Source organism: Aethalodelphis obliquidens, unplaced genomic scaffold (genome assembly GCF_003676395.1).
Source record: "Aethalodelphis obliquidens isolate GAN/ISIS:26980383/991018 unplaced genomic scaffold, ASM367639v1 scaffold28, whole genome shotgun sequence".
NCBI lineage: Eukaryota > Metazoa > Chordata > Mammalia > Artiodactyla > Delphinidae > Aethalodelphis > Aethalodelphis obliquidens.
In genome coordinates, this window is record NW_020837972.1 from 7,998,502 (window position 1) to 8,014,343 (window position 15,842).

Consider the following 15,842-nt stretch of genomic DNA (forward strand, 5'->3'; position numbering starts at 1 on the left):
CAATCCCTGGTCGGGGAACTAAGATCTCGAAAGCCACTCGGTGCCGCCAAAAACAAACAAGCAAACAAACAAAACTGAAGCCCAAAGGAGTAGTATGAAAGCTGGAGTCAGAGTCTGACTCTCATTGAATGCATAGCAGTAAATATTGGTAAAGTAACCCATTTCAGTAGTTTGGGAGCAATATCTCCAGCCACACCTCAAATAGGTCACTAGGCTGAGAGAGCCACCTGACATGAGTCTTTTTTCTTTTTTTGCAGTACGCGGGCCTCTCACTGTTGTGGCCTCTCCCGTTGCGGAGCACAGGCTCCGGACGCGCAGGCTCAGCGGCCATGGCTCACGGGCCCAGCCTCTCCGTGGCAGGTGGGAAGATGGCATGTGGGATCTTCCCGGACCGGGGCGCGAACCTGTGTCCCCTGCATCGGTAGGCGGACTCTCAACCACTGCGCCACCAGGGAAGCCCGACGTGAGTCTTTTGTACCTTAGTTAACCTGACCACATTGGCTGGGAAAAAATTTAAAAAAGGATTAAAATAGAGACTGGGGGGCTTCCGTGGTGGCGCAGTGGTTAAGAATCTGCCTGCTAATGCAGGGGACACGGGTTCAATCCCTGGTCCGGGAAGATCCCACACTGTGGAGCAACTAAGCCCGTGCGCCACAATTACTGAGCCTGCACTATTGAACCTGTGTGCCACAACTACTGAAGCCCGCGCGCCTAGAGCCCATCCTCTGCAACAAGAGAAGCCACGACGATGAGAAGCCCGCCCATGGCAACAAAGAGTGGCCCTGGCTCGCTGCAACTAGAGAAAGCCCCCACACAGCAAGAAGACCCAACACAGCCAAAAGTAAAAACAAATACATTAATTTTTAAAAATGTATACTGGAAAAAAAATGTATACTGGGAACTTTTATGAAGTCAAAAAATTATAGGGCTTCCCTGGTGGTGCAGTGGTTAAGAATCGCCTGTCAGTGCAGGGAACACGGGTTCGAGCCCTGGTCCGGGAAGATCCCACACGTCGCAGAGCAACTAAGGCCCTGCGCCATAACTACTGAGCCTGCGCTCTAGATCCCACGAGCCACAGCTACTGAGCCTGCGTGCCTAGAGCCTGTGCTCCGCAACAAGAGAAGCCACCGCAATGAGAAGCTCGTGCACTGCAACAAGAGTAGCCCCCGCTTGCCGCAACTAGAGAAAACCCGTGCACAGCAACGAAGACCCAGTGCAGCCAAAAATAAATAAATAAAATTTAAAAAAAGAAAACAAAATTGTAATCCAGAATATTTTCTGCACACATGGGTATTTCATTAAAACCTATGGAAATGTCAAAACATGACACTACCCCCAATCCCAGGCAAATTTTATTGTGGAAAACTTCAGAGCCACATTATTTTTCCAGTTCTTCAAGTAGAATAAGCATCATTAAAAGACTGGCCAGGAACACAGGATTATTGTGCTTTTAGGCACCAAAGAATTTCATGTTCTGGGGAGAAGTTAGCTGAGTTTTCTATTTTTCTTAGTGCTGGGAAGTCATCTGTGGAAGATGAAGTCATCCAAGACAGCTGGTGAAACAATTTCCCTTGATAGCTACTGACAGGGTGTAATGAGCCACCCAATCGAGACATTCTCAAGGGCTGAGAAGTTCTTTGGATGACCCTTGTCTTTTTATTTCTCACAACTCCACCACACTAGGAATTAATGACAAAGTCCTTGGCTGGATCAAAATCAAATACTCTAAATTAATCAGACTGTTAGCCTTTCTTTTTTTCTGCTGTTTTTTCCTACCCTGCCAATTATGGTTGTGGAAAAAAAATTAACTACACATCAGCATCAAATAGGCCTTTTTATGTCATTTTTACATCTAGTTGATTACATAAATGTTCAGTGAGCAATACTTTGAACGTTTCATGTTTGAAAGTTTTCATAATGAAATTTTGGGGGAAATATTTTCTCAGAGTACTAGTTGCATCTTAGTGAGTAGCAAAAACCAAAAGTCTTTTGGAGAGTACAGCTCAGAGCTGAAACAAGTTCAGACATAGGTTTCTAGTAGCTTTCCACTTGCCGAGCCAGTAACAGTGAAAGTTACTTCAAACTCATGAACTGTAGAAATAGCCTCTCTCCTCTGAATTAAGATGTCCACAGAAAACCCTTCCAGGTTAAACATAGCACATCATCCAGAAATTCTACTTCTAGATATAAACACAAAAGAATTGAAAAGAAGGACTCAAACTGATACTTGTATGTCAATGTTCATAGAAGCATTATTCACAATAGCCAAAAGGTGGAAGCAACCTCCTGTCAATCAAAGAATAAATGGATAACAAAATGCCATACAGTAGAATATCAGCCATAAAAAGGAACGAAATTCTGAAACATACTACAATATGGATGGACCTTAAAAACAAGGTATGAAATAAGCCAGACACAAAAGGTCAAATAATTGTGTGATTCTCTTATGTGAGGTACTGAGAGTTGCCAAATTTATAGAAAGTGGAATAGAGGTTGCCAGGAGCTGTGGGAGAGAGGAATGGGGAGTTAGTATTTAATGGGAAGTTTGTTTGGAATGATGAAAAAGTTCTGGAGATGTACAGTGGTGATGGTTGCTGAACTTAGAAATGGTTCAAATGGTAAATTTTATGTTATGTATATTTTACCACAGCACCCTTACACTGAGCACATTTCTCATCCTCCCCAATTTATAGTCTGAATTAAGTTTATTAGCATGTTCCCTCCCACAATGCTTTGCTTCATTCTCCACTCAAAACTAAGTGAAATCAAGCAACTGAATACTGAGAAACAGCTTATATATTTCCGAGACATCTTAATATGGTTGTATAATTTTCACCCCATTAATAATTAAGGGTTTTGCCTTGAGGCTCCAACTCACCTTTCTGAAATAGGAACCTTGCTTATTGGGAACGATGAGTAGGGGGTTACATTCTTTAGCTTTGCGCAGTGGCAGTATCGTAGCCAATGAGGTTTATCCGAGGCGCGATTATTGCTAATTGAAAACTTTTCCCAATACCCCGCCGTGACGACTTGAAATATAGTCGGCATTGGCAATTTTTGACAGTCTCTACGGAGACTGAATAATGTAAGTTTAAAAAAAGCATGTGTTTCGTAACCACCGTAAACCTACAGGAGAATACGTTGGAAGTCCTAAGTCACAAACAGCGTGGAAGGAACGCTGAGAGTTCAAAATGACCAGTAGCTATATACCCAATTTCAAATTTTCACCGTTACCAGGTAGGGAATTGCCTTGCTAGAAAATCCTAGCACGTGTTACTGTCGTATTTGTTATCGATTTCAATATAAGCGATTAGCTTTTGTTAACAGTTCGTTTCATACCGGTTTCTCAGTTTTAGTTCGTTCTTTATACTTGCGTGTTAGTTGTTGTCCAAGTCGTATTAATAATTGTTTTTTATTTCTTAATATTTATTTTTCTGGCTTTAACACCAACACTTCCATTTACTCGTCCCGTCTCGCATTACTCTCTGTTTCGGTTTTTTTCTTGTCGCTGTTCTTTAGAACGCGAGTCTTACCCGCAGCGTCTTGGTGATGTCATGGTAATTTGCATAAAATTCTCCAGCGTCCTTAGCGAAAGGCGTTCTTATTTTCGAAAGGTTAGGGTTCGACAAGAGTTGCTCTAATACCCGGCAGCTCTTCGCGCACACGTGTTTTAAACAGGAATGTGTGCAGGGAAATGCTTCATATCTCCCAGCTCGTTGTTAGTCGCTCGCCCTCACGGTAAAGACAGTTGTCATCCATGGGGGAGGTAGGTGCGTGCTCACGCTCTTTAGCTTTGCGCAGTGGCAGTATCGTAGCCAATGAGGTTTATCCGAGGCGCGATTATTGCTAATTGAAAACTTTTCCCAATACCCCGCCATGACGACTTGAAATATAGTCGGCATTGGCAATTTTTGACAGTCTCTACGGAGACTGAGCGACGCATGTTTAATAACAGATATTCTAGTACTTACTTTCTAGGAATGAGTGTTTGGATTGTTGAGATTTCTCTTAGGCTTTTCTATTTATTCTTACTAAAACAATACTAGATTTTATCATTAAAAGTGGGTGGGGAGTCTGTTCCGTGTTATCCGAAAGTCACGGGTTCGTAGAAACAGACGTGAGCTTGAAAACCTGTCATCCAAACATTTCCTTTTAAAGCGAGTAAAAAAAAAAAGAACACAGTGGGTTTTTTAAGGTTGTACTATAGAGTCCTGGGCACAGCTTCGCTCACGGACAAAAGGCCTCAGGAGTCCGAGCTCTGGGCGTGGCAGATACAGCTGGACCTGTTTAGGCCACCACCCATAAAATATTTTTCTGTTCTCTAGCAAAAGAATGCTGCTTGTTAGGGTGAAGGTGGTGGAACAGCCTCTACTGATTCAAAACAGCACACTGTGGAAAACCGCCCGAGCGCAAGATCAGACACAGTCCCTGCTTCAAGGAACTCACCGTTTTGAAAACAGATAACATAATTACAGAGTATTTCAATGTTATAGAGAGATGTGATGGAGCCATCCAGAAGACCAGCCGAGTTCCAACACCACCCACTATGGAGCACTTATTGTGTGCCAGACTCTGCATGAACTGCTTACTTCCTGTGCCAGACTCCATGCAAAGTGCTTAAGATGCTTTGTTTCACTTAATTCTTACAGAAACCTTTCTCCCCATTCCTTTTTTTTTTTTTTTTTACAAACAGCTCTACTGAGGCATAATTGATATTCAATAAACTGCACATATTTAAAGCCTACGATTTGGTGAGTTTTGAGAACATATATACACCCATGAAACCATTACTGCAAACCAGCTGGCGAACACATCCATTACTCCCCAAAGTTTCCTGATGTTCCTTTGCAATCCATCCCTCCCTCCCAACTCTCCCCACTACTCCTCCCCCATTCTGTCGCTATAGATTAGTTTGTATTTTCTAGAATTTTATAGAAACGGAATCTACGGTATGTGATTTTCTTGAGATAGACTTTTTTCATCAAACAATATGTCCTTGCAGTTCATCCAGGTTGTGGCATGTATCACTAGCTCATTCTTTTTCCTTGCTGAGTAGTATTCTATTATATGGAAGTACCAGGGTTTGTTCAACCATTCACCCATGGAAGGACATTTGAATTGTTCCTAGTATTTTGCTATCATAAATAAAGCTGCTAAGAGCATTCCTGTACAAGTTTTGTAAGAAGCTGTCAAATTATCTTCCAGAGTGGCTTTCCATTTCCATTTTAGTTTCCACCTGCAGTTTTAAAAAATCTAGGCAAGTGCCCCTGACTTTTTTTAAAAATTAATTAATTTATTTATTTTTGGCTGAGTTCGGTCTTTGTTGCCACGCGCGGGCTTTCTCTAGTTGCGGCAAGTGGGGTTTACTCTTCGTTGCGGTGCGCGTGCTTCTCATTGCGGTGGCTTCGGAGCACAGGCCCTAGGCGCATGGGCTTCAGTAGTTGCCATACGTGGGCTCAGTAGTTGTGGCACACGGTGTCTGTTGCTGCACGGCATGTGGGATCTTCCCGGACTAGGGCTTCAACCCGTGACTTCTGCATCGGCAGGCGGATTCTTAACCACTGAGCCACCAGGGAAGCCCCCGCCCCGCCCCCGCTGCCTTTTCTCTTTCCTTCATGACACTGATTTTTTGAAGAGTCCGAGACAGTTATCGTGTAGAAGCCTCACATTCCAACTTCACTGACTGTGTTCCCTTTATTTCCTGTAACCAAGACTTGATTCGATTCAACAGAACTTCAGAGATAGCGTTATGAACTTTGTATTGCATCTGCCACTATAATTGATGCTGAGTTTAAGCGCCAGGGTAAAGCAGTAACTGGTCTCTGTCTATTGTAAAAGTGCACTTTCCCCTATGTAATCAGTAATCTGTGGAATGAACAATCCTTGACATTTGGTAATAAAAGCCCTTTGCTTTCCACAACTACTCCCTTAAACCACTTCCTGATCAGTCATCAAAATATGGCTAAGTAAGATAAATTAATGTCACTTCTTCTCTGGAACCCAGGGTAGGTTTGCTGGGACCAAGGAATACCCTGTGTTCAGGACCTGTGGTCCCAGGAAAGGGAAGAAGAGTCCCCTGCAGAGCCAATGTATTACAATTGAGCAAATATGATGGAAAGAGGGGGTCAGTGATAACTACCCAAAGGGGCATCCTGAAGACCCCACTACGATTGTGGGAACTACAAGAGGAGCCGACGTGTGCTACCCAGAGGCTGAAATTTCAAGGAGCTAAAAATTTCCTTGATAGTGTGGTCTGAAAATGCACTCCAACCATTTCTTTTCATCTTAGCTGGTTGCCAAGATGAATAATCTGGGTGTCAGAACAGGCCTGGAGGAGACAGAACATGAATGCTCCCTCCCATGGCAAATTTTGTATTGATTGGAAAATCAAATGATGCTCTGGCAAACACTCATGTGAATGTGTGTGTGTGTGTGTGTGTGTGTGAGTGTGTGTGTGATTTTCTTAGAATTTATAATAGCAAGTAAGTAAAATAATGACTCATTTGTAAGCATACAAGAAAGAAAAGCATGGAAAAACCACCAAGGGACTTCCCTGGTAGCGCAGTGGTTAAGAATCTGCCTGCCAAGGCAGGGGACACGGGTTTGAGCCCTGCTCCAGGAAGATCCCACATGCCGTGCAGCAACTAAGGCCATGCGCCACAACTACTGAGCCCGTGTGCTGCAACTACTGAAGCCCGCGTGCCTAGAGCCTGTGCTCCACAACAAGATGAAGCCACCACAATAAGAAGCCTGTGCACCACAGCGAAGAGTAACCCCCACTCACCACAACTAGAGAAAGCCCGCGTGAAGCATCAAAGACCCAATGCAGCCAAAAGTAATGAGTAAATGGATTTGCCTTAAAAAATAAATTAATTAAATAAATAAATAATAAATACTTTTTTTTAAAAACCCACCAAAAATATGAACAAAAAGCTTAAGGAAAGCAAAACAACTTTTTTAAAGGTAAAATTTATAAAGCATACATGTGATATTTTGCTCTCAGCTCTACTGGAATCTTTCTTTGGGTAGTTTGAGTTACAATGACTTTTTTTTTTTTTTTTTAATTGAAGTAAAATTCACAGAATGTAAAATTAACCATCTTCAAGTGGATCCATGTGATTTTTACATATTATTGGTTTCAGTTTCACAACCTAATTTTTTTCTGGTTGTAAAATTACTGCATGTTGGTGTATAAAATCCAAACATTGTATATATGCGGCAGTGACAGTCAAAGATCACCGTAATCCCACCTCCATGGCTAGAGAAAATAGCCACAGATATGTGAGATTATTCCTCCAAATTGTTCTATTTACGTGTCACCCTAATTATTAACAAACATTGGATTATATTTTACATTCAGTTCTACTATTTCCTTTTTCTTTCTGCTAAACTAATATATGGTGGACCTATTTTCCATGTCAGCATATAGCTCCCCTCTTCCCATATGGATATACCTCACTTCAGCTAACCAATCCCTATGGATGGACATTTGGGTTGTTCCCAGTTTTTCCCAATTATAAGCAATGCTATGATGAACATCCTTGGATATGCATCTTTGCCTACTCATAGGGTTTTTTGGGGGGAATTTTGCCTACTAGTGTGCTGTTTCTAGGGGAAATTTCTGTAGGTGAGATTGCTTGCACAAAAACCGTTCACATTTTGCATTTTAATTTTTTTTTTTTTTTTTGGCTGTACTGTGCAGCTTGTGGAATCTTAGTTCCCCAACCAGGGATTGAACCTGCAGCCTCGGCAGTGAAAGTGGGGTCCTAACCACTGGACCACCAGGGATTTCCCCATATTTTGTATTTTAAAAGATGTCCCCAAGTTGGGTCCCCCAAGACTGTACTGTGTATTCTCCCACAAAGCCACATAGGAGAGCGTCTGGAGAATATTCGATGTGTACATTTGAAACGCTGAAGCTTTCACAGGACTCTTCTGGGTTAGGGAGGGGAAGAAGGAGGAGGGTGAATTCATATCCAGTTCCAACAATTAGTTGTTCTCTAGCTCCTTTCCAGGCAGAAAGCAGAGAGAAGGGGCTGGCTTGGGTGAGGTAATCCTGACCCTCTCCCCTTCCACCATGTATGGAAATATCCTTGGAAACATCAGTTCCAGATGGAGCCAACCCCCACCCCACCCCCTCCCACCCTGTCGCCCAAGCCAGCCTGGACCTACTGGCTCCAGAGGACAGAAAAGCTGGACTCTGAGGAGTATCTCATCAGGGAACGGGTCCACCAGCCCCCAAACAATCTTCCCAGTGTAAGTCCCTGCAGGCTGTCTGTAAGAATCACTGGCTTCTCTAGGTTAAAAATATCCTGTACCCAAGGGGCCTTCAGTGTCTGTCTCAGAAGAGAGCTGGCTTATACTCTCCATCACTGGGGAAATGAACTGAGACCAATTGATTTTTTTTTTTCCATGAAGCTTTGAAACCAGACTTTCTGGGTTCAAATCTTTGCTCCACTATTCACTAACTGCGTGACCCTAGGCTACTTACTTAATTTCTCTGTGCCTCAGTTCTCTGGCTGTAAAAGGAGTGTCAGGATCATCACATCTATCTCAGAAGCCAGTGGGTCTCCACCCTGGCTGAGCACTTAAAATCACCTGGGGAGCTTTTAAAAATCCTCTTGCCCAGGTGCATTCTGGGTCAATTCAATCAGAATTTCTGAGCATTAGTTCTGGGCAAAAAATATATTTTAAAACTTCCCAGGAACTTCCCTGGTGGCACAGTAGTTAAGAATCCACCTGCCAGAAAACTATAAGACACTGATGAAAGAAATTAAAGATGATACAAACAAATGGAGAGATATACCATGTTTTTGTATTGAAAATCAACATTGTGAAAATGACTATACTACCCAAAGCAATCTACAGATTCAATGCAATCCCTATCAAACTACCAATGACATTTTTCACAGAACTAGAACAAAAAATTTCACAATTTGTATGGAAACACAAAATAGCCAAAGCAATCTTGAGAAAGAAAAACAGAGCTGGAGGAATCAGGCTCCTGGACTTCAGACTATACTACAAAGCTACAGTAATCAAGACAGTATGGTACTGGCACAAACACAGAAATATAGATAAATGGAACAGGATAGAAAGCCCAGAGATAAACCCACACACATATGGTCACCTTATTTTTGATAAAGGAGGCAAGAACATACAATGGAGAAAAGAAAGCCTGTTTAATAAGTGGTGCTAGGAAAACTGGACAGCTACATGTAAAAGACTGAAATTAGAGCACTCCCTAACACCATACACAAAAATAAACTCAAAATGGATTAAAGACCTAAATGTAAGGCCAGACACTATAAAACTCTTAGAGGAAAACATAGGCAGAACACTCTATGACATAAATCACAGCAAGATCCTTTTTGACCCACCTCCTAGACAAATGGAAATAAAAACAAAAATAAACAAATGGGACCTAATGAAACTTAAAAGCTTTTGCACAGCAAAGGAAACCATAAACAAGATGAAAAGGCAACCCTCAGGATGGGAGAAAATATTTGATAATGAAGCAACTGACAAAGGATTAATCTCTAAAATTTACAAGCAGTTCATGCAGCTCAATATCGAAAAAACAAACAACCCAATCCAAAAATGGTCAGAAGACCTAAATAGACATTTCCCCACAGAAGATATACAGATTGCCAACAAACACATGAAAGGATGCTCAACATCACTAATCATTAGAGAAATGCAAATCAAAACTATAATGAGGTATCACCTCACACCAGTCAGAATGGCCATCATCAAAAAATCTACAAACAGGGCTTCCCTGGTGGCGCAGTCGTTGAGAATCTGCCTGCCAATGCAGGGGATATGGGTTTGAGCCCTGGTCTGGGAGGATCCCACATGCCGCGGAGCAACTAGGCCCGTGAGCCACAACTACTGAGCCTGCGCGTCTGGAGCCTGTTCTCCGCAACAAGAGAGGCCGCGACAGTGAGAGGCCCGCGCACCGTGATGAAGAGTGGCCCCTGCTTGCCACAACTAGAGAAAGCCCTCACACAGAAACGAAGACCCAACACAGCCAAAAATAAATAAATTTATTTAAAAAAAATCTACAAACAATAAATGCTGGAGAGGGTCTGGAGAAAAGGGAACCCTCTTGCACTGTTGGTGAGAATGTAAATTGATACAGCTACTATGGAGAACAGTATGGAGATTCCTTAAAAAACTAAAAATAGAACTACCATATGACCCAACAATCCCACTATTGGGCATATACCCGGAGAAAACCATAATTCAAAAAGAGACATGTACCACAATGTTCATTGCAGCACTATTTACAATAACCAGAACATGGAAGCAACCTAAGTTTCCAACAACAGATGAATGGATAAAGAAGATGTGGCACATATATACAATGGAATATTACTCAGCCATAAAAAGAAACAAAATTGAGTTATTTGTAGTGAGGTAGATGGACCTAGAGTCTGTCATACAGAGTGAAGTTAGAAAGAGAAAAAGAAATACCATATGCTAACACATATAAGGAATCTAAAAAAAAAAGGTTCTGAAGAACCTAGGGGCAGGACAGGAATAAAGATGCAGACGTAGAGAATGGACATGAGGACACGGGGAGGGGGAAGGGTAAGCTGGGACAAAGTGAGAGAGTGGCCTGGACATATATACACTACCAAATGTAAAATAGATAGCTAGTGGGAAGCAGCGCATAGCACAGGGAGATCAGCTCGGTGCTTTGTGATCACCTAGAGGGGTGGGATAGGGAGGATGAAGACGCAAGAGGGAGGAGATATGGGGATATATGTATATGTATAGCTGATTCACTTTGTTATACAGCAGAAACTAACACACCATTGTAAAGCAATTATACTCCAATAAAGATGTTAAAAAAAAAAAATCCACCTGCCAATGCAGGGAACACGGGTTCAATCCCTGGTCTGGGAAGATCCCACATGCCGCAGAGCAATTAAGCCCATGCACCACAACTGCTGAAGCCCGCGTGCCTAGAGCCCGTGCTCCGCAACAAGAGAAGTTACCACGATGAGAAGACTGTGCATGGCAATGAAGGGTAGCAACCGCTCAATACAAATAGAGAAAGCCCGAGCAACAACGATGACCCAACGCAGCCAAAAAAATAAAATAAAATAAAAACTTCCCAGGTCATTCCAATGTGCCAGTGCTGTAGAGATTTTGTGGGTATTAAATGAGATAATATAGGAAAAAGGCTCCCCATGGTGCCTGACACAGAGTTATATGCTTTGGTGGAGGTTGTGGGACCAATTATCCAAGCCTGGGTGGTGGTCAGGGAAGGCCTCCTGGAGGAGGGGGTGTTGAGCTGTGAACTGAAGGAGGAGAGAAGTTAACCAAGAGAAAGAGGACAGGATGCCTTTTAGCCGGGGTATCAGTACCTGCAGGGTTCTGGAGCCAGGAGGATGTGGCCTCTTGGAGGAATTGAAAGTCATTCCCAGAAATTCCCTGGCAGTCCAGTGGTTAGGACTCCACGCTTTCACTGCTGAGGGCCTGGGTTCAATCCCTGGTCAGGGACCTAAGATCTGGCAAGCTGCATGGTGTGGCCAAAAAATTGAAGTCTTTCCCTGTGACTGGAGCTGAGAAAGGAGAAAAGAGAGTTGGTGGAAAATCACTGGGCTTTATTCTGGTGTCAGGAAGATTTTAAGCAGGACAGTGAGTGTGTGGGGGGGTGCCCTTCCCCCAAATTCAGAAACAGCAGGGCCTCCTAAGGCATTGTGTCCAAGCCCTCTGGGGAAATTGAACTTGCCAAGGGGTGTGTGACACAGTCCCCAAGCTCCCCTTCAGGAGCCATGTCCTAGACTGTAAAGTCAGACAGTCCTGGGTTTGAATCCCAACTTTGCCACTTCTTACTTGTGTGGCCTTGGGCACGTGACTTCATTTATGAGCCTCAGTTTCCTGGCCTGGAAAATAGGCATAAAACCCCCATTGGATCTTTGTGAGGATTAAATGAGATGATAATGTAAAAGACTTAACATGTTGCTTCCCACATGCTAAACAATAAATGTTCCCAATATGTGTGTCAGTGTGTGTAAAAGGCTGGTCTAGAAGAATCTACAACTGGTCATTAATTTGGGGGGGATTATGGATACTTTTAATTTTTATATCTCAGTTTATCTGTTGTTGTTTTTCTAAAATTCTTTCTGCAATGAATAACTACTGTTTTTGTAAAGAAAACTTCCACATCTGTATTGTAAGCTCTGGAATTTATTCTTCCAAATCTTTTTTTCCCCTTAATCCCCTCTTTCTTCCCAACATCAATTAGTGCAGTGGTATGGTAAACTTAATTCATTAAATGGGTACTTAACAAATGTTATTCACACAACATATTTTTATTCAGCAACTACTATGTGCTATGTCCTGTGTCAGGTACTGGGGTAGAGCAGTGAATGAGACAGACTTAGTCTCTGCCTTCCTGAAGCCTAGAATCTGGTAGGAGATGGACAGATGCAAATGAGTGCATAAGAAGTATTTAATTACAGCCGTCCCTCGTTATCTGCGATTGGTTCCAGGAGCCCCGAATATACCAAAATCCCTGGATGCTTAAGTGCCATAGTCGGCCTTCTGTATCTTCAGTTCTGCATTCAGAGATTCAATTAACCATAAGTTGTGTAGTACTATCTGAATTTATGGAAAAAAAAATCTGCTTGTAGGTGGAACCACTCCACTCAAACCAGTGTTTTTCAAGAGTCAACTGTATAATTATGAGGAGTGCTTTCAGGATGCTAAAAAAAAGGTCTTAATAACAGGAGCCCTGACATAGTCTACCAGGCCAGGGAATGGTTTTCTGGGGAAATGGCTTTTAGGTTGAAATCCCTCCCAAATAATGATGTCAGCTATCATTTGTGTGGTAGTTGTCCAGTGTGGTAGCCACTAGCCACATGTGGCTACTGAGCCCTTGGACTGTGGCTAGTGGAAATGAAATGTGCTGTCAGTGTAAAATGCACATATGATTTCAAAGACTTCCTATTAAAAAAAGTGAGCTATCTCATTGATATTTTTTATATTGATTACAAGTTGAAATGATAACATTTAGGATAGACTGGATTAGGTAAAATATACTAAGATTAATTTTTTTTTTTTTTTTTTTTTTTTTGTGGTACACGGGCCTCTCACTGCTGTGGCCCCCCCCACCGCGGAACACAGGCTCCGGACGCGCAGGCTCAGCGGCCATGGCCCACTGGCCCAGACGCTCCGCGGCACGTGGGATCCTCCCGGACCGGGGCACGAACCCGTGACCCCCGCATCGGCAGGCGGACTCTCAACCACTGCGCCACCAGGGAAGCCCTACTAAGATTAATTTTAACTGTTTCTTTTTATCTTTTTTAATGTGGCTCCTAGAAAATTTTTAATTACTAATTAAAAAAAATTTAATTACTAATTTTAAAATTAAAAAATTTTTAATATGTGGCTTGCATTTTGTTTCTAGGGGATAGCGCTGAGTTAGAAAGTGCTTGTTAGTGACAAGGATTATGCTAAGTAGTAAATGTGTAGTATCTTGTTTAATCCTATGATGACTCTGACAGGTAGGTATTATTTATCTTCTTTCTACAGAGGAGGAAACTGGCACAAAGAATGAATGGTCTGAGATTCACCACCAGCAAGGAACAAAGCTGGCATTAGAACCTGGGTGGAGTCAGTCCAATGAGCTGTGCACTTAACCTCTACCCCACACTGCTAAGTAGAGGGGCCTGGGGGCTGGGACAGGAAGAGGCATCAAGAGCCATCCAGGTGGAAGGAACAGCACATGTCTGAAAACACTGACATTCCATGGACTAGAGGGCTCAGAACATTCGGCTGTGGAGTGATCCCATGGAGGATCTACTTTCTTGGAGGCTGTTTTCTCACCATGAGGATCCTGAATTCAGTTTTGGCAGGGCTGTCCACCAATGTCCTGTCAATGTCAGTTCTTTTTTTTTTCTTTTTGAGACTATTTTCCGTCAACCTATTTCCACTTTAAGAGTCTGTAGAAGAACAGCTGTAGACCACTCAGTGGTTGTTCTGCCCATTCAGTGGCCTGAGCAGTGGGAGCTGCAGACCAGCCTTCAGTGGGGGACTGCTGAATAGGCACAGAGGGCACTTGCACACCTTCGGACCAGTCTGCCACCTCAGATTGAGTAGCAATGAACTCAGGAGGTGGGGCGGTCCATTCACCCTGAAATTCCTCCTTGGTCACAGCCTTCTCAGCTGCTGCCTGCTATTCCTTTTCAATCTCTTAAGGATCTCTGTAGAAGTAGAGATCAGGCATGACCTCCCATGGGTATTCACAGTAGATGGTGTCACGCATGTGCAGAACTTCCCCGGGTGAGTATCCACCACATCAGACCCACTGAGTGAGCTCCCTTATTGCACGGGATGACAATGTCCACACAGTGCAGAGGAGAATCTGTTACACAGACCAGTGGCAGGCAGGTTCATGTAAGAGGCCTCTGTGAGAGGCAGGTGGTCAGCCCTGGGATCAGTAACCACCGGAAGTCTTGGCTCCCAGAAGGCTGCCTGGATCTGGTTAGTGAAGGTTCCAGGAGTGAAGCGGCCAGATATAGGAGTGGCTCCAGTGACAGCAGCAAAATTCAGCCCAGCTCGCTGGCCAGTATTCCTGGAGGATATGACACTGACATCAGCTGGGTTTTCAATGGCAACAATGGCACGAGCTGCCAACAGAAGCTTCTCCCAGGTTCTCTTCAGATTCATGATGTAGATGCCACTCACTTTTCCTTTGTAGATGTACTGTTCCATTTGGAAGTCAAGGCTGGTGCCACCTAAGTGGGTTCCTGATGCAAGGAATTTGAGGATATCCTCCTCCTTCATTTGCTGGACATCAAGGGCTCCGGACATTGTGAAAATTTCCCTTTAAGTTACGATGGGAATCCAGAGCAACGCCGTATGGACCCCTGTCTGGGTAGCGCGGAAAGGCAATGCCAGTTCATCCTTAGGAAGTATGAGAAAACCTGGTTTGAGTTAACCAAGTCTGATGGCTGGGGGATGGGAGTCCCCGAGGGGAGGAAAAGTTGTTTTTTTTTTTTTTAAGATCCTTTTTTAAAAAATTTTTATTTATTGATTATTTTTGGCTGCATCAGGTCTTAGTTGCGGCACACGGTATCTTTTGTTGCAGCACGTGGGCTCTTCGTTGCGGCACGTGGGCTTCTCTCCAGTTGCGGCCTGTGGGCTTCTCTCTAGTTGTGGCTTGCAAGCTCCAGAGAGCACGGGCTCAGTAGTTGTGGCACACAGGCTTAGTTGCCCTGTGGCATGTGGGATCTTAGTTCCCCAACCAGGGATCGAACCCGTGTCCCCTGCATTGGAAGACGGATTCTTAAGCACTGGACCACCAGGGAAGTCCCAGGAAAAGGTATTTTGGGGCTGTTTACATTAGGAAATCCCAAGCAGGGGTCTGAGTGTCCAAGGTCACCAGCACTGAACTCCAAAGACTGAGTTCTCCTTAGAATTCCACCCACCAAGGGCAAAATTGACGGCTCAATTGATGTCTTGTTCTTCCTCTCCAGGGAATATTGCTTTGAAAAAGGTTTTGAGACCTTTGAGACAGGGACAAGGGTATGTCCTGGGATTGGTCTAAGGATAATGGTTTCACTTGGCACAGTAGCAGGTTTCCCACACAGGCCTTAGCAAAGAATTCCCAGGTTCAGATCCCAGACTTCCCACTTACTAGCTCTGTGACCTTGGGTAACTCAATCTCTCTGTTCTTAACTTTTCCAACTGAAAAAGGGGATAATAGTGGTCATCTCCTAGGCTTGTGGTCAGAATTAAATGCAAAAAAGCATGGAAAGCACCCAGCCCACAGCCTGTTCATTATATTGATAGTACAATTATAATTGTTACTATTGTTCTGAAGA

At 43.4% G+C, this 15,842-nt stretch overlaps 1 long non-coding RNA gene, 2 other non-coding genes and 1 pseudogene across 4 annotated transcripts; 3 read left to right on the forward strand and 1 right to left on the reverse strand.

Annotated features, from left to right (window-relative positions):
* The first annotated feature begins 2,935 nt into the window (after positions 1 to 2,935).
* On the forward strand, positions 2,936 to 3,076 carry LOC113630107 (U4 spliceosomal RNA). The gene has a single exon (XR_003436825.1). It is a non-coding gene; the product is annotated as a U4 spliceosomal RNA (small nuclear RNA).
* LOC113629794 (uncharacterized) lies at positions 2,942 to 4,744 on the forward strand. The gene is made up of 2 exons (XR_003436693.1): positions 2,942 to 3,237; positions 4,326 to 4,744. It is a non-coding gene; the product is annotated as an uncharacterized LOC113629794 (long non-coding RNA).
* LOC113630101 (U4 spliceosomal RNA) lies at positions 3,790 to 3,930 on the forward strand. Its single transcript, XR_003436821.1, has one exon. It is a non-coding gene; the product is annotated as a U4 spliceosomal RNA (small nuclear RNA).
* A 9,192-nt stretch (positions 4,745 to 13,936) lies between the features above and the next one.
* Positions 13,937 to 14,899, reverse strand: LOC113630044 (40S ribosomal protein SA-like; annotated as a pseudogene). Its single transcript, XR_003436805.1, has one exon. The product of XR_003436805.1 is annotated as a 40S ribosomal protein SA-like (transcript).
* Between the last annotated feature and the right edge of the window lie 943 nt (positions 14,900 to 15,842).